Here is a 26,161-nt window from a genome sequence, read left to right as displayed (position 1 = left end):
CTCCTTGGACTCTTGTCTCTTTACCATTACTTATCTCTTGCTTTGTCTTCAAAATACCCTGTGTGCAGTTCACTTGCACAATGTAAACATTTCAGGGCAGATAGAATGCAAAATTTCCTTTCTTGAAAGATGGTTTTGCAAACTTAGTGCAAAGTATTCTTTGTGATGTCTAGGAAATGATTGTATATATTCATTGGTATGATTTTTTTTAATTGATGTTTAATTACTTGATGTAAATTTTGACCAATGCTATTTGGAAATTTACTTGTGTGGGAGGAGTTATCTTGTTATAAAGTAACTTTTTTTTTATGATTCTTTATTCTGAAGAAGTCCAATTTACTTAATATTTAATAAAATATTTAATATAAAAGAGCTTAATATTTGTAAAACAAGAGAGAAGACTGTTTTTCAGCTCCCATGTTTTGGTTTTATTTATGTATCCTCTGTGATGCCAAAAACATTGTAGATGGTTGCAAGACTCAGTTGCCTTGTATTTTGTATAATCCTATTGTCTTTGATGTGAAAAATGTTGTGAATTCTCTTTATCATTTACTATGAAAATGACTACAGTTTACATTTTAGGTGAAAATATTAAAGACTACTACACTTTAGGCCTTTTTTCTGTGAGATAAACACCGAACTATAATGTTAGTGGTTTGCAATATTTCCTTTAAGAAGTTCTGCATTTTTAAAGGCAGTTAAGTTTTCTGTGAGATAAACACTGAACTATAATGTTGGTGGTTTGCAATATTTTTTTAGGAAGTTCTGCATTTTTAAAGACGATAAAGTCCTGTGTGCATCTTAATGTTTGCTAAAAGAGTGCAACTTTTGAGTTTTAAAATCTACTTTATCCTAAATGTGATAAAAAACTAGCTTAAATATTTATTAAATGCAGTGAAAAGTTATTCTGTAAATTCTTGGTGAAAGTTCTCAAATTGCTATAACTTCATAAATCACTGGTTTATAATTTCAGAGATTATGTAATATTTTCATTTCTAAAGCTTTTTATATTATCACATAAACAAGTAGTGAAAATGATAACCTTTGACAGAAAGTGATTTCTATAAACATTGTAAAAAATGAAAGTGTATAGGCAATGGAAATAGAGTATGTAATAAGTAAAACACTAGTCCCAAAACGACACATATTACACAGGCTCACAACCACAGCACACCAATACAAATGTATATTCCATGTTGTAAAACACTTGCAGCAGCAATCCCCAGAAATGGACATCTGGCATCATATAAAGAGGCAGACATAGTACCAGTAGGAGTCCACAAAACTACAAACACAGCTGTCAGTCAGTCCCCTATGTAACACACTCCACCTCTAACAATAAACATATTATATATCAGGTACAGATATAAAAAAAAAAAATAGACAGCAATTCAAAGATGCCCAGGAAGCATCCGTCTGTAAATACACAATCTGATGTCCATGTAGCTTTCAAAAGATCATGTCTGACACACACTATGGGGCAAAGGTACTGCAAAATCACATAGATAGGATAACATCCAGCTGCAACATATTCCACTGCTTATAATTAATTTTCCTAGTCAACATTAATCTCTACCTTTCTTCCAGTTTTACTTTTTCAGTCCAAATTAAGTAATTTTAAAGCCTACAACTAATACCTTTAGTGATCCATCTTCATCTCTCATGTCCCTCAGAAACACAACCCAGTTACTTCTAACAAACACGGTAGTAACTTTCTCTTAATATCTTCAAAAAAGTTTTTTTTTTAGGATTCTGTAGTATAGATAGTTTGAATGCTTCTAAATTAAGATTATGCTTATATTATCCCAATGGGCAAACAAAGCTCCATCAATATCTTGGACAGCATTTTAGCAGTTGTTTCTTGTACTTAACATAGCCATTTCTCTTTAACCAAACTGCCATCTTCACCATATCCCTGTTATTTTTCAATTTATATCTAATGGGGATTACCTGCTTTTCAAAATCTTCAAATCTATACCACCCCAATGATCAGTTAAAGGCTTCTGCTGCCAATATAAACAACTCCAGCCACCAATGCTCTTTTTTTGTTTCAAAACTTCAGCCACAATGGTCTTCTCTTTTTCTCCAGCCAGCAAAAACACAATTATCTTTGCATAAAGTCACCATCCTGGGAATGCTACAAATAAAAATGCTTAGCGAACAAGCTTTCCATTATACCCAAAAGTCTGTCATTCTCAAGCTACATCAATGCGATATCAGAGAAAGGTATTGCCATGAGAGTTTAGTTTTGCCTTTCTTTTCCATAATAAAGAGAATAACAACTGCTTCAGTTCTCTGAAAAAACTTCTTATCCATACAAACTGGAACCACTTGGAAGGAGTATACATAGCTTGGAGAAGGGAATAAGGGGGAATGTAAAAAATTCACTACTAGCACTTTTTTGGCCTTATTTGCCCTATAGCCTGAGAGTTAATCAAAGTTGTCTAAGACATCATATAATTTGAAAAGACATTTTTCAATGTTATTTAAGTAAATAAATATCTTATCTCTCTGTCAGCATATACATGACTATATTTGGTTTGCACATCATTTCTGAAAGAGGTGCAAGAAATGATATTCAAGTGAGTTCTAATAAAATTCACACTATATTGACCGGGTGAAACAGCTCAACTATTAAATTAGTTTTGTTGGGTTTGCAAAGTGTTATTTTATTTTTGTTTTATTTTACACTTGGCAGAAATTTGAACAATTGTTAGTTTTCTTTAATTAAATATTGTTTGGTTGATCAGTGGACTGATTTAGCAAATGTCTATGTATTACATGAACAAGTAGAGATAAATGTAAATATGGTTCTTAAAAAGTCAAAATGATGGAGAGCTGGCAGTGATCCAGCCTTCTGTTCACCCTTTATAACTATGTGCATATGTGTATGCATGTGTAAACTGAACAGCAAAAAATTAATGAATTCATGTGACATGTTCATCACTAAATATAACGAATTAGCTGAAGTAAGAAGGAAAAAAGAGAGGAAACACCCCAGCCAGCTGGCACAGAGGTTTTCCTTTTACCTCCATTATCAGCGATCAGGCTTCAGTAAAATGTCATGGACACTGGAGGGCTGGTGCTAGGGGTCTACCTAGCTATATGCTATATGGGTCTACCTGAAAATGCCGACAATGCAGAATGCCGACAATGAGATAACCGACACGAAAACACCGAAAAATAAAAAAAAAGTTAAAAAACACGAAACATCACATGCTTGACAAACCAAATCCTGACAAACAACAAAACAAATACCTTTCCCAAAAAACACACACAACACAAGCACACCAAAAACCTTACAAACCTACACTAAACCTTACAAACACAACTATCTATGCACTAACCTTAACCCAAACCCTAACCCTAATGTCCGTCACTATCGCACACTTACCTTACCCACACCCTGACCCTAACGTCCGTCCGTATCACACACTTACCTTAACATGTCGGTGTTCTCAGCATTGGGATTCTCAACTGTCAGTCTTCTCCGTTGTCGATCTTGCAGTGTCGGTGTTTTCGTTGTCGGCATTCAGCGTTGTCTGCGTTTTCAGGTAGACCCATATATATATATATATATATATATATATATATATATATATATATATATATAGGTGCAGGTCAGTTTGTCAAACATTCATATTTCTGACAGACTGAACTGCAAGTTCTTTTGTGTGAATGTCTATTTTATCAAATGTTCACATTATAGGAAGTGTTTTGTTGAAGTGGGCTTGTTTTAGGGGTGAGTGAGGGTTAGGGGTGGAGTAAAAGTTAAGAGATGCTTGCAGTTTAGGATTAATTCATTGTTTGAGCAAGTGTATGCTGTTTAGGATTAGGGTAGGGTTAAGTGAAGGGATAGCTTTAGTACCTTGCATACGTGCATTTCTCAGTCCGTCTTGTGTAGTGGTAGTGTTGCAAAAAGAGAAGGGTTCGTATTAGCTTCCATTACTAGGTAGTGTTAACCCTATACCTTACCTTAAAAAACTCTTTCCATACAAGTATCACTATTCAGCCAAGCATAACTCTGACTGTTTTAGACTGTTAGGTTTAAGATCACAAATGGAAACTCTTCTTTCTGCAATCTTTTTGCAGGCTCAATGTTTCATATTTTCAGTATAGTAAATGTTCATTTTTTTTTCAAGTCACTTGGGGTCAGTATTTTAGCATTTTGACCATTTAGTACCTGATGATGTGTGGATATTGGCTCTAAGTGATGTTTACCATTGATGTGATAGAATGACTCCATGCAAAAATGGAAAAAAGGGTTTGATGACAATGTTTTTTTATATGCATACATATAAGCACATATACAAGTACAAAGTCTGAAATGCATATGATCATGATCTTTCATAGTTAGTGTTTTCTTCCTTTGTTTTTCAGGTCACCTATTTACTCTTTTACAATTTGAACTTATTTACTCTAGCAAACGGTGTCAAAACAGCTAATGACTTCTTTCCAGATTACCTTGATATATTTGTCAACCATCTTTCTTCAAGTAAGTACATGCCTACCTTGTGGCAATCCTTCCATTACTCCATTTATCATTTTTAGTATTTAAGAACTGTTTAAAACAGACTATCCCTCCCCTTTTGATTTTCTGTAGTCCCTAATTTATTTGTAAACTGTTTTGTCCCATTATTTCTTTTTTAGAAAAATTAAGGTAAGAGTTAGCAACATTTTATCCTTGTTTTTCTGTCAGCCTTCCTAATCCTTTCTGCTTCATGTATAATAGCTAACTTTTCTGTGTTTTATGTTTTTAGAAAGTTTGCATTTATTTCATAATGTTTCCAATTATTTCTTATTGAATGCGTTTTGTCTTTCTTTCTTTGTCTTAATTCATCTATTTACTCCATACAGAGACTTACTGCATCTCTTTTTGTGGTTTGTATTTTCCTGTTACACTTCTATCCCATTTTTGCATGCTTTATTTTATTTTGTACCTGTATGTATTTAGTCACACAATGTAGATCATTTCCATCCATAATTTGACATGAAGGCAAAGCATGCATTTTTCAGTGTTGAATACTGACTTGCAGTGAATATGAACTGCAGGAATAATGGTTAAAGATGTGTGGTCAACAAAGTTATGTTGTATAAAGCAGGTGAAGAGCACTACATTCTTGCAATGTATTGTACAATAGTTATAAAATTGTAAGGAGAAGTCAGTCGTTGAAGTAAAACAATGTTTGTCAGAATTATGTCAAAACATGTCTTACAACCATGAAATGCTGTGATAACACTGCTGCATGAGTATGTTGATGTCTTCACATCAACATCTTGTATAGGTAGTGCATGGCATAAAACATATGTGCAGATTCTTAACGGACAGTTCTGTTATAACCCTTTAACAGGCTTTGTAAACAACTGTCAAAGCACCATCCAAGAAGTGATATCATACTTATGGGTGATAGTTGGCAGCTACGTCAAAATGCCTACTCTTGTGTACTGGTTAAGTATCATCAAGTATTTAACCAAAGATACAAATCTTGCTGTAGTAAAGAATTAAAACCAAAAAACAGATGAGGCTCACCACGGCCGATAACACACTTTTATTCAACTGCAGTATAGTTAGCGCTTTCACGTTTTAACAACGCTTCTTCAGACCATTATATAAAAAATTACACAGAAGAATGCGAAAATGGATGGATTATTAAATTACAGGGACTTATAGGACATGGGCTGAATGAAAGGGCCACATTAAGGCCCTTTTTAATATCATGCCCTTACACACATTAGTCTCTACATATATTTATATATATATATATATATATATATATATATATATATACACTTTAATATACATATATATTTTAATATACATATATATTAGTAACATATAGCTTTTAAACCTTCTATATATATTTATATCATGTTATTTATATAATGGTCTTCAATTTTTAACATTAAATAACTGTTTTTTAGACTATAGTTGACTATACTTGTGAACTGTTGCTTTAATATGTATGATAGATTAACTGTTTTCCAACTTTGATTGGTTGGCTTGATTTTAAATTTATTTATAACAATGTTTTTGTCATAAACTGTTTTAAAGTCTGAAGAAGTGTTGTTAAAACGTGAAAGCGCTAACTATACTGCAGTTGAATAAAAGTGTGTTATCGGCCGTAGTGAGCCTCATCTGTTTTTTGGTTTTATGAGTATTTCTTCTGAAGAGGCTCTTCATCCAGGACTGTTTGTTTTACTTGTAGAAAAGAATTAAACTACATAGTAAGTGGGACTACCAAAGGATCCTTAAAGTGGATTTATGAGGTAGCCAGACATATTTCTGGTCCTATACTATTCATCTCTTTACTTTATTGCATTAAGTAGCTGGATCACTTTTTCAGAAATATGTAAATCTCAGAGGTAATTAAATTTAAGTGTGAGATACACCCTGCAGAGGAGTTGTTGGAATTAAATCCTCCTTACAGGAAAAAAGCATACACACCAAAATGTTATTTTGAGAGTCCACATGGTCTTGTTGAACAATCTGCCTAACAGTACTGGGATTCTAAGAGCTGTTCTTTCCAAAGCCAGTATATAGCCCCTAGTCACTCATGTATGCTAAAAATGCTAAGTTCTTTCAAATCAACAAATATAAAATAAAATAAATAAATAAATAAAATAAAAATCTAGTAACCATAATTTGCCATCTATATTGTCTGGATGGACAGGGCTTTATATTCTGAGCTTTGTTAGTGCTTGATGTTAGGGGACAGAGTCCTATGCTTAGCCTGTAGATCTCAGTCATCATTTTTTCTGCAAGGGTCTTTCGATGCAGTGACAATTTTAACACCTCTGCAGTAGGGTGCGGGAGGGGGCTGTCAGTTCCTCCTGAACTACAAAAGAAAACTCTGCGCAAAGGCCTGCAATTTAGCTGCTTTTCTGGCTGTAGCTGAATAACTTCTAAGTATAGTGTAAAATAAGGTCTGAGCCAAACATAAAAGAGGGTGATTAGAGACAGAAAAGAAGCAGTTCTTTTACGAAGGTAAAGAAGATAACAGTGACTCATACAAATCCCATTATATGTCAATAGCATGGGAATTCACAGTTACTTCCTTATGTCTGGCATGAGTCATACAAAGCATTATGGGAAAGAGAAAGTGTTGAGGCAGAACAAGACCACATTGATACATCAAGCCCCATTGGTAGCCATGTTGTGGAAAACAGGCTAAAATTACAAATAAAGCACTTAGAGTGATTTTGGTATGTTAAAATAGGTCAGGAAACAAAGACAGAGGGAAAATATTTTTTTTAGCTCTAGGGTGGAGTTTTCCTTTAATAGCATCATAGTACAACAGCATTCATGTGTCATATATTAACCTCAGCCATCAGCTTTGCTCAGGTTCCTTATCTCTCAGACTAAGACTGACATTTAATAGATGTGGAATATTTCCAAACCTTCAATTATCAATTTTTACCATTTATTCACATGTTCATAATATTAAAGAAAGAATGAAAGGCTCTGTGTCATTCTCCCTATACATAATCTTATCAACTATCTTGCAGTCTCAATTATATATGCTTAAAATATATATATATATATATATATATATATATATATATATATATATATATATATATATATATATATATATATATATATATATATATATATACATATACACAAAATTATATATAAAATTACATCTAATTATATATATATATATATATATATATATATATATATATATATATAAAATATATATTATATTATATAATTATATATAATTATATATTATATAAATATATTAAAATGCAGGGCTTTACTCACCAACAATACAGAGATTAACTGCAATTTTTTTAACTTAAAATATTTCAAGATGACCTAGACTAATTTATACAAGAGTTTAATGAAGCCCACTACCACACAAATGCTTCTTTCAAAATCTTATGTAATCCCAATGAGTCTTTCTTAAAAGACTAAATTGAGGTGATGAAGTGATTCTCCCCCAAATAATGGAAAGGAGAACATTGTTACATACAAGATTGCCTAAACACAGCAATATCTGAACATCAAACTATCAAACTAAAATAAACATTTTATCTCTCTCTCTTTATATACATATATATATATATATATATATATATATATATATATATATATATATATATCAAGAATTTGTTCAGTTTACCAAGTAAAAGAATTTAAGTTCTTGAGGAGGCTAAAACTAAAATGGCAGCTGACATAGTGAGGTTATCCATAGGTTCATAGAAGGTTACTAGGCCAATGGCCCTAGAGCCCTTTACAAGTCATATTTATCCTGAGTTGCTCCCAATTGTCGATGGTTAGGAGAGTGAAGTTCACAGAGGTAATGGTCTACGGTAGTTAATAATGATTTCCACTGCCTGGAGGGACATGGCCACCACCCCAGGAGTGAATTTGCAGTCACCCATCCATCGATTTAGGTTGCATTTGAAGAGGGTCAGGGAGGTTCTCTGTTTCATGTGAATTGTAAGCTTGTTTCAGAGAAGTGGCAGTCTCTGAGAGATGTAGCTATCTCTCCATTATGACCTGTTCATGTCAGAGGCTAGGTTAAGATCGCTGGAGCGAGTGACCCTCATGTAGGTTGATTTATGAATGTGTAGCATTTCCATTAGGGCCAGGTCAGAGACTGCCCTGCAATCCAGAGATCACTAGAGCTTGTGACTTTCATGCATTACGAATGTGTAGCATCTCCGCCATGGCCAGGTCAGAGACTGCCCTGTATGCCAGGCACAGGTCACCTCTTAGCAACATGTAGTAGACAGAATACAGTGACAGGACTTTCAATCTTTCTGTGCAAGACTTGTTTTGTGTACACTATAATTTCTTAGTGAGAAAACTCTGTGGTCTCTACAGTTGTTGCAGGTGTCTAGTGAGTTGCATGTAAAAGAGAGCATTGTACTCAATTACTTGTCTGATAAGGGCTGAGTATAATGGAATTATAACATCCTTAGAGCTAAATGTGATGTCTTTTCTTATAAGATGTGCTACATAGAATGATTTCCTTACTACTGTGGATACATGGTGGTCAAAGTTCAGTTTGCTATCAAGCTGAGTACCCAGATCATGTAACACTGGGTCTACACTTAGGGGGTACTGTCTATAATGTAATTATCAGGTATGCCATTTTTGAATCCCCAAATGATGTGGATATTCTGCAGTGATGTGGATATTCTACAAAAGGGCCTACAGAAACAAATGCTTGGTGCCAGAGCCATGGGCTCAAGCTCAATGCTAAGAAATGTATAGTTATCCCCTTTAGAAAAAAACATGTACCCATGAATTACCACATAGGTGGCAGTACACTAAACACCAGAAGTGTGATAAGAGACTTAAAGACAAAGGTGGACAGTGGTCTCACCTTCGATAACCATATCACCACAACAGTCAGGAAATCCTTCTATGTGGCACACCTCATCACTAAGGGCTTTTCATCCAGAAAAAAGGAGGTCATTGTCCCACTATACTCCTCCCTCATTAGACCCATTATAGAATACAATGCCCCATTTGGTATGTACCTCTCAAGACTTCTGCAACAACTGGAAAGGCTGCAGATATACCTCACTAAAAGAATCACAGACCTAAAGCAGATGCCGTATGCTGACCGTCTAAAAAAACTCCAGCTATAGTCTGTGGCATATCGTCTACTCAGAGGCAATCTCTGCTTAACATACAAGGTCATGTCAAACCCAGAGCTGTTGGACATGTTAAGCTTAAAAAAATCCCAATCCCTCAGAGCCACACGCTCCAGGGACCTTGCCATCATAATGAACAAAACATGCTGGAGGGATAGGTTCCTGACCCAGAGACTCCCCATACTCTGGAATAGACTGCCCATACATGTCAAGCAGAGCACCTCCTTGGCCCTCTTCAAAAGGAACCTTGATGACTGGATAGGAGATATGAAAATCAACATCAATGGTCCTGCAAGACAGGGGTCCAGGGAAGTAAATATTGTGGGATGAAATAGCCAGGGACTTGTTATGGCTAGGCTTGTATAGGCCCTAGGGCCAATAGCCTAGTACCAACTTATGAACCTATGAACCTATATCAGCTTTCCCAAAGGGAATAATAATGCATTTTTTTTTGCATTTAGCTTTAATCTGTGACTTAGGCATCAATCATTTATCTGTGTTAACATCATTAAGGACTCAATGATTGCTCCCAGTTTGCAAATGTCAGTGAACTTGGTTAGCCACAGGCCTTCCGGGTTTGCCTGTACTTCTGAGAAATAAATTCTGAACCATAAGGGGTCCAGCACAGATCCCTGTGGTATGCCACTGGTGACTGGTCTTTTGCTAGTGGTGAAGTCACCCACATTGACAGTATGTGACCTGTCAGTGAGCATGTTGGCAACCCATCTAGTAATGTAGGAGTTAATTCCCAATTGGAAGAGTTTCTGTATAATACCGGAGTGGGGGATTGTATCAAATGCCTTGGCTAGGTCAAGATAGGCGGTATGCACTGTTGTTCCCTCTTCCAGGGTCTTTGTGACTTTCTCAAAGAAGACAACCAGGTTTAACAGGCATGATGTACCTTTAAAGAAACTGAACTGGGTTGGGTCCAGAGTTTGGAGATTACCTATGTCCTAGTTAATAAGGTCCATAATGATTCTTTGAAAGGCCTTGCAGATTAGGCTAGTCTAGCTTATGGGCCTATAATCCCCTGGGTCAATTGATGGTACCCTTTGTAAAGAGTAATTAATGTTGCTGTCTTCCATTCTGCCAGAGCATAGCCAGTTCGCAGGCTGTGGTTAAACAGGGATCCAAGTGGGTCTGCTAGGTCATATTTTAAGTTATTTAAAAAGTAACCTGGGATGTTGCCTGGTCCCATTGATGCTGTGTTTTTAGCCTTGTCGAGCACCGAAGATGACCTGGTCTCTTGAGATAATAGGTTGAGGAATGGTGGCAGGTATACTTTGGGGGATGACTGGAGGGGACAGGTTGGTGAGGTTTGCTCCAAATCTGTCAACTAGTAGGTTGGTTATTACCTCCAGTTGAGTATGGGTGGTGCCATCCACAATCAGTTCAGTGCATAGCTGGGTATTCCCGTTTAGATTTCTGATGTAGTTAAAGAATGACTTGTGACTATCCTTAGCTAGGGAGGCCATGTTTGCTTCATGATTAGATTTGGAGGACTTGACAAGATCTCTGATTTGTTTGTTTAAGCTAGAGAGGGATTTTTTCCTCTGCTGAGCCAGTTCCCTCTTGTTCTAGGACATTAGCTTATTTCTCTTGTTGTATAGCCTCTTTATACTAGGGGTCCACCAGGGTGGCTTGTTTTTTCAGCAAGACCTGGTTTTAATCCGATCAGGTACAGCCGATTCTATACAACTGCTTAAGTGGTTATACAGGACATTGGTGTAAACCTCTGTACAGCAGTCTGTGTTATCTGCGTTAAAGGGTCTTTGATACTTATCATACCACCACTTAGTAGGAGGTAGTTTGTCTCTGAAAAATACTTAAGCATTTTTGAGCTTGATGGGGTATCTGGTCTTATAATTACATCAAGTAAGACTGATTTATGGTCTGATCTTACCAGGGAGGACATCACACAAGGAGGAGCAATGTTCTCCCATGTTAGTGAGTACATTTGAGCCTCTTCTGGGTGTGCTGACTAGCTGTTCCAGAGCATTTGTATTCACAAAGTTCAAGAACCTCTGAGCTAGCATGTTTGTGGTCATGTATGTTTCCCAGTCAATGGTAGGATAAATAAAATTAACCATGAGTAAGGTGAGGGCTGTATGGCAAGTGACTCCAGTAAGTCCAGGTATGCGATATGCTTTCTTTTTTCATGGTAGGGGACCTATAGCTAGCTATGATGTGGTACTGGGCTTTGCCTATAGTTAATTGGACATGGAGTAGCTCAAGAGAGTCATACTGTTTGACCAGTCTCCAGGTGTACTTATCCACTTATCCTTAATGAAGATGGACACACCTCTGTCTTTGGTTCTTTCATGCTCAGTTTGTGGTCTGAATGTATGGAAGGTATTGTAGCCCTGCATGGCCAGGATGTTTTCTGCACCTTTAAACTATTTCTCACTGACTGCACACATATCAGCATCTTCCAAATTGCGAAGTACTTCCAGGGAGTGCATTTTTTTTTGTTTAGACTCCTAGCATTAAGCAGCAGTACCTTGAGTTTATTTAGAGAGGATTTTGTTATGGTGTGAGTTTTGTTATTTCGACACTGCCTAAAAAAGGCACAGTAGGGTTGGCTAATGCCTCTGCCAGTATCTGAAGGCCTAGAGGAGACAGGTGTATACCATCTCTGGCAAAGCAGCAGCGTGGCCAGTCGACCATGTTTTACCAGGCTGACAGACATTGGATCTCCTTGGACTGACACCAGTAACTAAGCCAATTGTTAAGTGGATCATTTTTTGTTTGTATTGTGGCATCTTCCTTGAAGAAGGTAGAATGCTGCTTAAGGCTAGGCTTATAACTGCCTGTGACACATAATCTGAAAACTCTGGCATGTCTCTCTTCATATAGTTCAGTGAAGTATGTGTCAAACCATTCAGCCCTACATGGACTATGACAGTGTCATACTCGTATTTGTGGTTAAGTGACTAAAGTGCTTGAGTGACTTCACGGATCATGGCACCTGACAGGCAGTTAATCGTAACCTGCTTCTTATCCAGCCTGGTGAGGGGAACATCTGTGTGTCTCACAATGGTGTTACCTATGAACAATACATAAGGTTTTGTGGTGTTACATCTTATGGGCTTATTTGTTGATACACTGGCGTGTGTGTTATGTGTTGTGGTTGTTTTTTGCATTGTTATGTGTGGAATTCCATTTGGGAGGCCTCTGATCTTTTGGTAAGTTACTAGTGAGTACCTCCACACATGTGGGTTTATCCGTTGAGTCCTTATTTAGTGTGGGAAGTGTGTATGTGCTGACAACCAGTTTGGCATTTGATTTGTCCTTATGTGAGTGTCTTGCCTCCAGTTTCATAGTGTAACTACATCTCTCACATAAAGTATTTGTTTGTTTCAGGAGAAAGTGGTTGTTAGTATACATGAACCAATTGCTACATTGCCTCAGGATGTCCACGTCTATCAGGCTGGCCAGAGAGATGATTGGAAATTGCTCAGCCATGATGGCAGGCTACTACTGTATGTGTTATTAGGGAAGGGAATGGATTAATTTTACAGGACACTGCTGGTAGCGCCAAGACTATAAGCGGGACCTATACCTTGTGTAGGCTAAGATTGTTATTTAATGATGCCTCAAGCCTACGGTAAACTAGTAAAGATGACTTAAATGTAATTCCTTGAAATAACAGTGGCAAGATATATATAACCACTAGAGTCACAAGTTAGATATAAGACTCTTATCATATTTTAAGGGCATATTACACCATCCTGTGTAAATAGGAGGCAAATCCTTTAAAGCTTGTTTTCGTCAAATCATTTTAACAGAACCTGTTCTGTCAGCCCTAACTAATATAGATCCAGCTGTCTTATCTAACTTAAAATCCCAAAGTGATTCACTGGGAGAAAAAAGCTGTAAAACAGACTTATGCAAACAATGCATCAGGAGCTAATGGTCTTCCATATCAATTCCATAAATGTTTACCACAATAAAATAAAATCTATGGTAACAGTTTTAAATAACAGTGTTCTATAGACCACCTCTGAATCGTGGAAGTCATTACTGTTTGCAGTCTTCTTAAAATCTAAAGATGCTTCCCTTTGCTTTTTATTCAGGCCAGTCAATTCTCAGTAAATAATTATTGCAAAGTGATTAAGACAATTTATGCCAGGTATAACACTCCTGGACTAACTATGCACATTCAGTAATGAAGAAACAATGGATACTTTTTAAAGAGCCCTTTTTTATCATGAATCAAACACACTTAGCACTAAATCCTAACTCTTAATACTCATCCTAGATATGTAAATAATGTTGACGCAATAAATTGGACATACTTAAATGACATACTGATCGATTTTCTCTACTCCTGTAGTTTTGTAGTAATCAGATTCCAGTTGATTTTCCCATGTCACTTACTGAGAGTGACATATGTATGAATCCAACCCTCCAAAAATACTTTCATTAAAAGTTATTTTTTTTTAGGCAAACAAGCTCCCTTTGCACCCCATCTGGGGAAAACTCACACACGCACAGGATATATATAACTCAGTGGTCACACAGTAGTGTAGAAAAGTAAAACCTCAATGACTATTGAAAGTAGTTTGTATCAAAATAGTTCAATACATAACTACAGTCCCACTTCAAAATGAGTATAAATCATGGATATCCATTATCCTCTTACCTATTTAACCTTGCATTGAACTACTAGCACAAAAACAAGATAAACCGCTGACATACAGGGATTCGTAGGGCGAGAGAATGCACAAGATATCATCATTTGAAGATGATATGCTATTTATTAGTAACTGAGGAAACCTAGTTATTATGACATGAAACATAATTAGAGAACTCAATGAATTTACAAAATTATTAACAAATATGTATAAAGCATTGCAATATGCTACAACACATTAACCACCACATATACTAATCTAAAGGTGTACATATTAAAAATAATTAAAGAATTAAAATATGAATTTAGACTGCATATCCATTCTGTCAAGAATTGTACTTATTAAGAACTACCAAAAGCTCAAACAACATTTGAGAGTTTTAAACTCCTGATAAGATTTGTTTATTGTTTGAATAAATAATACATGTAGTCAATATTACAAAATTATCCACACAGCTATATGCAATCAATTTCAGCAGATGTTCCACACAGATTCAATAAATCATGAAATAACTTAGTACTAAAATTCTTAATGTCACAGAGACACGTCCATGGTTTCTAAAATGAGAATTATATGGTAAAGTGACTTTTTTAAAACAATATTATCCTATATAGATTCAACATATAACATTGGATGTAAATGCAGGCATGCTTTAGCAATTTCACATATCTGTAACATCCACAGACTTGCAACTAAGCATTGATACAATACCTTTAGCCAATCATATAGCAATAAGTTTGCACATAATCAGAACAAAATCTGTATATGCTGATGCAATTATGATCTGACTCAGACTAATTATATTAGCTGTGCCTCTTCTAAAGCTCTAGAAATTCTAATTGTTTCTTACAAGACACATTGTTTTAATAGCCATTCAAGATCCTGCCTTAAATCATCAAAATAGTAAAGGTGTCGACTATAGAGTTCTGTCTTGAGACTGACAGCATAATAATTCAAATCCACAAGCAACAGTAGTTAGAATTACAACAGATGTATCATTACTTAATAAAACAATCACACTGCAAACCTAAAAAATATACTCAATTACCATACCAACATTAATTCTAATTATACTTATTTTCATCTGCAGCTGTATCAAACTTCAAACTATTCATCAGCACTAACCTTTTCTTAGACATACAGAATCAGCTAGATAAAAATATTTTAGAAATATCTACAAGTTCCTGATACAGATGTAACGGACACTGTGGCTATTAAAAAATTGTATAACATTTACCAAGTCACTGCCCCTTATGGCTTCCTAGATAAGTACTAGGCTAGTTGCCCTTGTGGCCATTTTAAATCTAGCCAATTTCCCCTTTTGTGCTTGAATTAACCTATCCCATTTGGTTAGAGAGTGACCTTATCCATCTCATGGTTGATAATTATATATTACCCTATTGAGAATAACTGGGATCATGCCATAGATAATTGGAGGGGTCCCATGTATGGGATAAAGCATTTAAGAGCTGTCTCTGTCCATTAGTAATATAGGGGACAGTTCTGGATTAAATGTTGTCTTCCCATCCACAGATCTAAATTGCGCTTCAATATAGATAGAGATGAGCTTTGTTTTATGTGGATGGGGAGTCTGTTCCAGAGCAGCAATATCTTCTGCAAGATATACCCATCCTTACAAACTGTTCTGTAGATGTTGCAGAAGAGATGCGTATTACTAATGCCATTTGACTTGATGTAAAGTAAATTTATCAATATTGGGTTGCAGAATGCCTCCTTGTATGCCAGGCATAGGTCACCTCTTCACAGTCTGTAGGCTATCGAGTATAGTGACAGAGCTTTGAGTCAGCCCATGCAAGACATGTTGTTTATGCCTTGTTACTTATAGTCGACCTTTGTGGCACTTTCAGCTGTTGCATGTGTCTGGATAGATACATGCCAAAAGGGGCATTATACTCAGTGATTGACCTAATGAGGACTGAGTAAAGGGGACAATGACATCTCTGGATATAGACAAAATCCCTTTGTTTATAAGGTACAATGTAGAAGCACATCCTTACAACAGTGGACACATGCTTGTCAAATTTAAGTTACTGTTCACATAAGTTTCAAAATCCTAAATAATGGGGTCAGCTCTTAGGGGTATATTGTTAATGTAGTAGTTCCCTAGGGTAGATGACTTCACAAAGGATACAATAATGCATTTTTTGGCATTTAGTTTCAGTCCATGATTTTGTCATCAGTTTATTTATTTATTTATTTATTTATTTATTTATTTATTGAGAGCATTTACTCTGAAAATATTTAGATAGGCCTTTCCCAATACTCTATAAAATTGCAACAGATATGACTGTACTAAGCCAAACTGAGGTATCCCCACCAAAGATATGGACTTGGCCAAACATATTTTATGAATGGTGGATTATTTCTAGTTGCTGAAATTATATTCAGGAAGGCATGCAAATTACACTGATGATTTAGTTGATTTAGTAACTCTAACCAAGTGAGTTATTTTATTTAATGTTTGTGGTCCAAAATTAATTCAGCTTTACAGATTTGTATAATCTATATTAATTTTGTAATTAATTATTATTAATAATTCATTATTTATTATTTTTTTAATAATGTAATCTTTATAGATTGTTGTAATGGACACCTGTAAATAGTTACATTATTGTTGTATCCTTCTTTAAAACAATCAGTAATTTTTTTATTTAAAAATTAATAAAATGTTTTTTGGAAAAAAAAAATTCATCATCAATATGATATTCTCTGGGTAATCCTAGCTGAAAATGTATCATTTAAAGATGAAGAATCTCCACTCCAATATATATACATCAATGGAAAAAAGCTAATGATGTATGCCTACTAAATGTGACAAGCTACCTGCTCAATGCGTAAGCAGCCTTTAGGAATGAATAGATGGCTGGCTGAAACTTTGAACAGAATTAAAAGTTTAGAGCCACAAAATCTCAAGATAGATGTTTGAAAGTGTAGCTTAAATTAATTTTACATTTAAGAAAAGACCACTCACTTTGCTGACTGCAGTGACTACTTATAATTCTTTTTAAGCAAGAAATATCTTTATTAAATTATCACTTATGACATAGGCAATCATGCATTTATATAACAAACCATACTGACACATTTTTAATTGCAAACATCACATCACTTATAATTTATCCAGTTATTGTCAGTCAAACATTACATAGCTCATTCAAATCCTACCTTTTTTTAAAACTCATTCATCCTCCAAAGCATTGTTCTACATGTATTGTTCCTACAGATCCCATTTTGTTATGTAATTTGGTCCTACCCTTTTCTCAAGATCCAATTTCCAGCTGTTTTATCTATTTTACTGTATTCACTACTTCTATTACAGCTGGTTTCAACTCTGATTTTCATTATTTATTTATTTAATATTTGTTGACCGGGAAAGTCCGACTAGGACAGAGCCTGTTTTCAGTGGAGGACTAGGGAGAAACACTCCAGACACATGTCTTTGCAATGTGGGAGGAAACCGGAGTACCCAGAGAAAACCCACATGAACACAGGGAGGACATGCAAACTCCACACAGAAGGCACCCCAGCTAAGAATTGAACCAAAGAACCTCTTGCAGTGAGGCAACAATGCTAACCGCTGTGCCACTGCTTTTTTGGCAGTCACCATAATAAGACCTTACTACGTTTAGGGAGTTCCAATTCTGTATCATACCTCAAAAAGTTATCTCCTTAGTTATACCAATTTGTTCACCCAGTATTTCTTATAGAGTAGTCTGCAAGTAATTTTTAAAGTCTGCCAACTCATTGCTCTCTCAGAAAATATGTTTCCAATTATCTCTTTCTTTCCATCACATCTCCAACATTTGCTATACATCTACTTGAGGAAAATGTCTTTGGAGTCTGCTAGGGGTATACAAATACTTATGCAAAATTTTCCAAGCAAAGATCCTAAATCATCTAGACTTTGTTGCATATTTGGGAGACATACATGCATCCCCCATTGTTATTGCTTATCCAGTCTCTCTTCCTAATCCTTTCTAACCTCCTCTGATTTATTCTTATAGCTTTCATGCAATATTTTTATACTGTACTAATTATCCTTTTTTTAATGGTAGCTTCTGTTCTAGATTCTACTAAAAACTCTACCAGGGCTGCTTTTTTCCTCAAGATCCCCCTATTTCTTTATCTTTGCCTATACCCTTGAAATCAGTCCTTGACAGGGAAGGCAGACTCCAGTCTGTAGTTCAAAAATATTCATGGCCTCCTCCCATTGTATTACCTTTCCCTCTCAATTTGCTCTCAGTCCCCTAGTTTCTTTGCCAGTTTTCTCATATAAATTCCAGCTTCTCTTGCCTATTGTCTGTATCCCTAATTGCAGTCATCCCTGTCAGCAGAATCTCCTTTCTCCATTCCCATGTTGGCTTAGTTCTTAGAATACTTCTTACTACTTTATGAATATAATATTCTGTATGGTTCAACACTTTCTGGAATTCATAAACTCCAATGCCCTGGATCAACTTATCCACACCCCCACCAGGGGCAACAATATCTTATACCTAGTCATTGCCAACATGAGTGACCAGTGTTCCACACTTGAAGTCAACTCCTCGTTGGTCCGATCCGACCATAAACTAATCACCCTTGATATCCACATCCTGCCCCACCCCCCATTAAGGAAACCACGGTAAAACATTTCTTCAAAGCCAACTTCATGCTTCTTAAGACAGAAGTGGTGAACTTCATGACACCCATGCAGATGGACAATACAGTTACAACTGCTGAATCCTACACAAATGCACTCTATAATCACTTACACAAGTGCATGGATCGTGCTATCCCAAACAGAACCAAGACACTATCCTCCAAAAATGGAAGCCAATCTGGTGGTCCCCTGCCATAAACAAACTTTACAACAGAAGGAAGAAACTGTTGCAAAAGAGAGTAAAATTCCATGAGTGGAGGAGCTCCCTGGACAGCCTCAGTAAGAAGCTGAGATCCCTTATAAGATCCTCCAAAGCTAGCTATGAAAACAAAATCACCACTAATTCTAAGGACAACCACAAAGCATTCTATAGCTATGTCAAGAATCTTGATGGCAAAACCCAGATCTGCTCTGAGTTACAGCACAACGGCATGAAAATTACAGAACCAACTGATATTGCCAACATCCTGGCAGATAGATTCAGTGTTAACTTTCCCCCCCCTCACCCCCTAAAGGGCCCATATCTATACAGGAAGAATGCAAAGTCCCTGTAATCACAGCTATGCAGGTAAAAGCTGCACTCTCTAAAGCCAAAAATACAGCATCCGTGGGACCAGACAACATCCCAGGCTGCATTTTACACGAACTTCAGAATGAACTGGCTCCCCCCTTAAGCACCATGTTCAATAATAGCCTCACATCAGGCTTTGTGCCCACTGAATGGCTCACAGCAACAGTTATCCCACTCCACAAAGTTGGAGCCACCACTGATCCCGGGATCTATCGACCTATTAGCCTGACGAACCTGGTCTGCAAGGCCATGGAATGTGTCATCATGGAAGTCCTAAACAAAGATATTGGTAACCTCCAATCTCTGGATCCCACCCAGTTCGGGTTTGTGAAAGGCAGATCATGCCTCCTGAACCTGATCAACTTCTCTGAGGCAGTCACCAAAGCTGTAGATGAGGATAAGGTGGTTCACACAGCCTATCTTGACCTCGCCAAGACTTTCGACACCATCCCCCATTCTGTAATTATAGCTAAACTCACTAAACTAGGTATAAATCCCTATGTCACAAGATGGGTTGCCAACTGGCTCACTGACAGAACCAAAAAAAACAGATCGACTGTGGTTTGCTACTATTACTCGTTGTATTCACAACTCAACAAAAAAGAGCAAATAAATACAAAATGCTCACTTTATTACAAAAAACAAAGCTTTCAGGAAATATCCCTTCTTCAGTGTTCAAACACATTGCTTAAAATCATCTTATTTAAATGAAGTAGTATACAACACATGACACAGCCATCCAGTAGGAACACACAAGTGTTATATTAGGTAGTATACCTCCATTTGCATATAGAAACATGAACAATTTGAAGAGACAATTATGTTATAAAGATTTTGAAGTAAATTTGGTGAATAAAATAGCATATAAACCAGGAACAGTTCCCTATTGTAGTTTTAGCTGTTGTTCTGACATTTGTGATAAAACATTTTTTGAGCATTCAGTGAGTAAATTAAGATATGACATTAAACACCAGCCAACATGTAATACAACTATGATAGTTTACCTGGCAACATGTGTACAATGCCAAGGGTTTTATGTGAGAAAATGCTCGAGATGATTAAAGGACCGTATTATTGAGCACAAATCAGATATAAGAAGGGGTGTTGGATCAAATGCCTTAGCAAAGCATAAAATGGATGAGGGAGTCTCACATAGCTTTAAATTTAAAGTCTTAGAGGTTGTATATAAAAATCTGAGGCTTGGAGACATAAACAATAAATTAGAGATGTCTGAATACAAGTGGATTATAAAACTCAAAGCTGATAGAGCACCCGGGCTTAATAATATGGTAACAATTAAACCTATGTTAAATTTTAAACAAAACCAGTATAAATACATCTTTATACTCCTACGATAACCATGCTTTTTTATTGAATGAGTGTTAGGTTTAATTTTTTATTTTTATTTTTATTCAAAGTGTTTTCATATTGTAATATGTTTTTTTAAACATTGAATGGTTAATGATTTGTGTGTTCCTATTGGATGGTTGTGTCATGTGTTGTATACTACTTCATTTAAATAAGATGATTTTAAGTAATGTGTTTGAACACTGAAGAAGGGATATTTCCCGAAAGATTTGTTTTGTAATAAAGTGAGCGTTTTCTATTTATTCATTCTTTTTCACTGACAAAACCCACACTGTAAATGTTGCAGACTCCAAATCTGACCTCAAAGCAGTGACAAGTGGAGTACCAGAGTGTTCCGTCCTGGGACCTCTCCTGTTTGGTATCTACTTCTCTGAAGTACAGGCTAACACAGAAGGCCTCTGGCTAATGAAGTAAGCAGATGACTGCAAACTTGGACCCATAGTCAAGTCCCCAAATGATGTGGACATCCTACAGAAGGGCCCCGCTGAGACAGATGCCTGGTGTCAGAGCCATGGCCTCAAGCTCAATGCCAAAAAGGGCAGTGTCATCCCCTTTGGTAAAAACTCTGTACCCATGAACTACCACATAGGCAGCAATCTACTTAACACTGAATGTGTGATAAGAGACCTCTCTCCTTTGATAGTCACATCGCCATTGTAGTCCGGAAGTCCTTCTATGTGGCACACCTCATCATAAAAGGGTTCTCATCCAGGAAAAAAGAGGTCATTGTTCCCCTCTACTCGACACTCATTAGACCCATTACAGAGTACAACACCCCTTTTGGAATGTACCTCACAAGACATCTGCAGCAGCTAGAAAGGCCACAGAAGTACCTCACAAAAAGGATTACTGGCCTCAAATAGCCTACACTGACCACCTCAAAAAATTCCAGCTTTACTACATAGCATATTGCCTACTTCAAGGTGATCTCTGCCTAACATATAACGCTATGTCAAACCCAGATCTGTTGGACATGCTACACCTAAAGAAATCCCAATCCCTCCGAGCTACATGCTCTAGGGACCTAAACCTTGTCACCACAATAAACAGGACATGCTGGAGGGATATATTTCTGCCCCAGAGACTTCCCACACTCTGGAATATCTATGTCAACCAAAATTCTTCATTAGCACTCTTCAAGAAAAATCTTGAGTGGATGGGAAATAGGAAATACACCCTGGGGATCACTTCTGTGTCTCTGCTCGACAGTGGCACAGGAAAATAACTTTCCTGGATGGCGTAAGCCAGGGAACCTTGTTGGCTAGGCTTATATAGGCCCTTGGGCCAATAGCCTAGTACCTACCTATGAACCTATGAACCTATGGTTCTTATTATTCTCCTTAAGGATCTGCATCCAAAAACCCAGTCTCTCCTTTTTCTTGAGCTTCCCCCCCTAGTTCGTCACCATCCCTTTCCAATTTGAATTATAGCTTTCTGCTTGTGATATATACATGAGCCTTAACTGTGTAGCTCTGAAATATCCCTTCAGATCAGGTAATCCCAAACCACCTTGTTCTAGTGGAAGAATCAGCTTATCCCACTTGACTCTTGCCATCTTTCCCTTTCAGATAAAATCAGTTGTCTCTTTATTAATTGCTATCAAAACTTCTCCTCTGGCTGATAAACATATGCCTGACCTGTGTATAAAACTAAAGGGACTAAAATATTTTAACTGCTTGTATCTTACTATCCATATTCATAAAACAGAGCTTCCAATTTCTCATTTTTGTATTATCTTTTGTTTAGTCTCTTCCCTCATATTCGTAGATGCCACAACAATTAATCCATACTCCTAAGTATTTAATTTTATGATGTTCTCATAAATATGGATATTGCTGAACCAATCTGCATGTGGGTACATAGTTGACAGCTATTACCTTTGTTTTACCTTCATTAATTTTGTATCCCAAAAAGACTTGAAACTGTTTCAAAATGTTCCACTGAACACTGACATGTCCTTTTCTTTTTTTATCAGGTATAAAATAATATCATCTGTAAATAAAACCAGCTTCTCTTGACTACCATATCAATTATATCCATGAATTTCTGAGGCCCTTATTTTCTTTACCAGTGGTTTTAAATAAAATCATAGGAAGCTACTAGGCTATTGGCACTGAGGCCCTTATAAGTCTAACCAAGAGTTTAGCCCATGTTTAGACAAGTCAGAACCCAATTCCCCTGTCCACCAGGGACACGGGTGGAATCACAAGGATGTATTTTCTGTTTCCCATCCAGTTATCCAGGTTGTGCTTGAAATCCAGGTTGCGCTTAAAAAGGGGTAAAGAGGTACTCTGCCTGACGTGGAGATGGAGTCTATTCCAGAGATGGGGGAATCTCTGGGACAGAATCTGTCCCACCAACAAGTCCTATTGATATCACAGACCAGCTTGAGGCCGCGCATGTTGGTTACTCAAGTGGACCTTGACTTGCGGATATGCAGTAGTCCCATCAAGGTGGTGTCCAAGATTGCCTTGTATGCCAGTCAGAGGTCACCTCTGAGGATTCTGTATGAAACTGAGTAGAGGGACAGGGCTTTTAGCCTATCTGTGTATGGTAGATTTCTGAGACCCTGGATTCTCCTGGTGAGGAACCTCTGTAGTCTCACTAGCTGCTGCATGTGCTTTGTGAGGTAGATGCCAAATGGGGCATTGTACTCAATAATGGGCTGTATAAGGGAAGAATACAGGGATACTTCCACAGCCAAAATCACCAACTAATAAGAAAAAAATCCACGACACTGCCAAAAGATACACCAGCCGTTTATTACATCAAAGACATACTACTAAGCACTTTCACCCATCATTCTGTGGTCACTGTGAGCAGGACATCATGTCGGTGTTTGGCAAACAACATCACAGAGAGTAGTCGGATATACCTCTTACAACATACACTGTGGAGACAGGCCAACAAACAGGAGGGGGATGTTCCAGACATGAGGACAGAATGCACTTTACTCTAAAGAAACCCATGGAATGATGGGTGAAAGCACTTAGTAGTATGTCTTTGATGTAATAAATGGCTAGTGTATCTTTTGGCAGTGTTGAAGAATGAGATGACCTTACTTATGAGGTGGGCAATGTAGAAAGCTTTCTGTACAACAGAAGCAACATGGCAGTTAAAAGTCAGGTTGCTATCAGCCTGGGTGCCCAAATCCCTCACGATTGAGTGCGTGCTTTGGACATTGTTATTAATGTGATAATTTGTGCGGACATCACTTTCCCCAAAGGTCATGATGATGCATTTTTTGGTATTCAGCTTGAAGCCATGTTTCTGGCATGTCATTTGTTTGGGTAGAACCCTCTTGGAGGATGTCCACATCATTAGGGGAATTGATGACAGCACACAGCTTGCAGTCATCTGCAGCCATTGCCCACTGGTTTTGGCCTGCACCTCTGAAAAGTATATCCCAAATAACAGAGACCCTAAGACTGAACCCTGGGATACACCACTCATTATGAGTCTGATGCTTGAGGTGGCTTCACTTATTTTCACTAGGTCGGGTCTATCAGTGAGCCAATTAGCTACCAATCTGGTAACATACAGATTGATAACAGGAAGCCAAGTCCCATGCATGTATGGCAATTTGCATGGCCCACACCAACCACAGACCTCAAGAACAAACAGACCAGCACCAGAATCCACAAAAAATATTTAATATATGAAAATATAACTGTGGGCTTAGACTCCCACTAATAAATATACATAACTCATGACACCCAAAGGGTGGAAAAACAAAAGCATACAATTTTCAGCATATACCCTTCATCAGTGCTTCCTAGTTAAACATATTACAAAGGATTTATATACCATGACTTCTAATTGGTGCACCACATGGATAACCAATCACAATTGTTCATTACGTCCTGGAAGGAATAAGGCTCCTAATTTAATTATCCTCATTCTTTCCCTAAAGTTCAAAAAACAATGCAAATCCTCTGGGGATGTATTTTGCTTGTAAATTCTATCTATGATCGTAAATCTAAATATAGCAGAAGGATGTTTCAACTGATGTTTATATATGGCATTTGTACTTCTGTGGCATTTAATATCACTCATATGTTCTAATATTCTAAGTTTAAAAGGGCGAGAAGTTTGCCCTACATAAAAAGCAGAACAAGTACAATTTACTAAGTAAATAACCCAATCACTGCCACAGTTACCAATATCATACACTTTGAAACGATTGAAAGAAGTAAAAGAACTTTGTTTAGGAACCATCTTACAAAACCTGCAGTGTCCACATGAAAAACAGCCCATTAATGGGCCCCCTTTTAATGTAGTTTGTATCATGTTCTGTACTCCCTTATTTCCCTTTTTATAGTGTTGAACCAGCCACACATGTTTTTTCCTCTCCTATAACTAAACCTACATCTAAGTGGCAAAAATGTAGCTAATCTATCCTCCATATGTAAAACTTCTCAATGTTTATGTATAATTTGTTGCAAATATCTAGTATTGCCACCAAGTTCCATAATAAAACTAAAATATGAGTCAGATGCTTGGCTTTTGTCCTTATATGACAGAGTCTGATTTCTATTAACTTGTTGGACCAGCCTACTAACTGAGTCTACATCTTGTTTTCAATAACCTCTGTCATGGAATCTTTGAGCCATGTCACATGCCTGTATATTATAATTATCCAAAGTCGAACATATTCTTTTGAGTCTTAAAAATTGACACTTGGGAATATTCTTTTTAACATGGGGAGGGTGACAACTGGAAGCATGCAACAAATTATTGAACTGGGGATATTTCCTATAAACATTACTACTAAGTGTACCATCTTCCAATACTTTGACCTTAACGTCTAAAAAGGTAATAGTCTCCAGATGGTAGTTCAGTGTAAATTGAATCCCCCATTTGTTTTCATTAAGATACTCAATGAACTCCCTCAAATATTGCTCATCTGAACATCAAATTAACGAACAATCATCTAAGTAGCGGTGCCAGATGTCAATCTCACCAAGGAATAAGTTGTGGCTGGCATCATATATTAAATGGTGTTCAACAAAACCCATGAACAGATCCGCATAAATGGGAGTGAAAGACGCTTCCATTGCAGTACCCTTCAGTTGTAGGTAGCATACATTGTCAAAATAAAAAAAATTTTTGTTCAGCACATGCTCTGTTAGACATAGGAGGAATGTGTTAAATCCTGGTGAGTATAGGGAAATTCTTGAATGCCAAAACTCCAGCATCAATAGACCCATCCAGTGTGGAATGTTTGTGAATAATGTACTAACATCCAAAGTGCATAATAACCAAACCTTTTCCAACTGCATGTTATCTATGATGTTTAAAAAT

At 36.8% G+C, this 26,161-nt stretch overlaps 1 protein-coding gene across 1 annotated transcript in view; it reads left to right on the top strand.

The window, feature by feature from the left end:
* Positions 1-26,161, top strand: part of LOC122809673 (carbohydrate sulfotransferase 4-like) — a 204,369-nt gene that overhangs the window by 129,060 nt on the left and 49,148 nt on the right. The window contains exon 2 of the mRNA XM_044081342.1: positions 4,381-4,495. The gene's annotated coding sequence lies outside the window, so the exon portion shown is untranslated. The remainder of the gene's footprint in view (positions 1-4,380; positions 4,496-26,161) is intronic.

The sequence above is a fragment of the Protopterus annectens genome, chromosome 8.part0 (assembly GCF_019279795.1).
Source record: "Protopterus annectens isolate FY-2018-M chromosome 8.part0, PAN1.0, whole genome shotgun sequence".
Classification (NCBI taxonomy): Eukaryota; Metazoa; Chordata; order Ceratodontiformes; family Protopteridae; genus Protopterus; species Protopterus annectens.
Note: the sequence above shows the minus strand (reverse complement) of the source record. Positions and strands in the feature narration are given on the sequence as shown.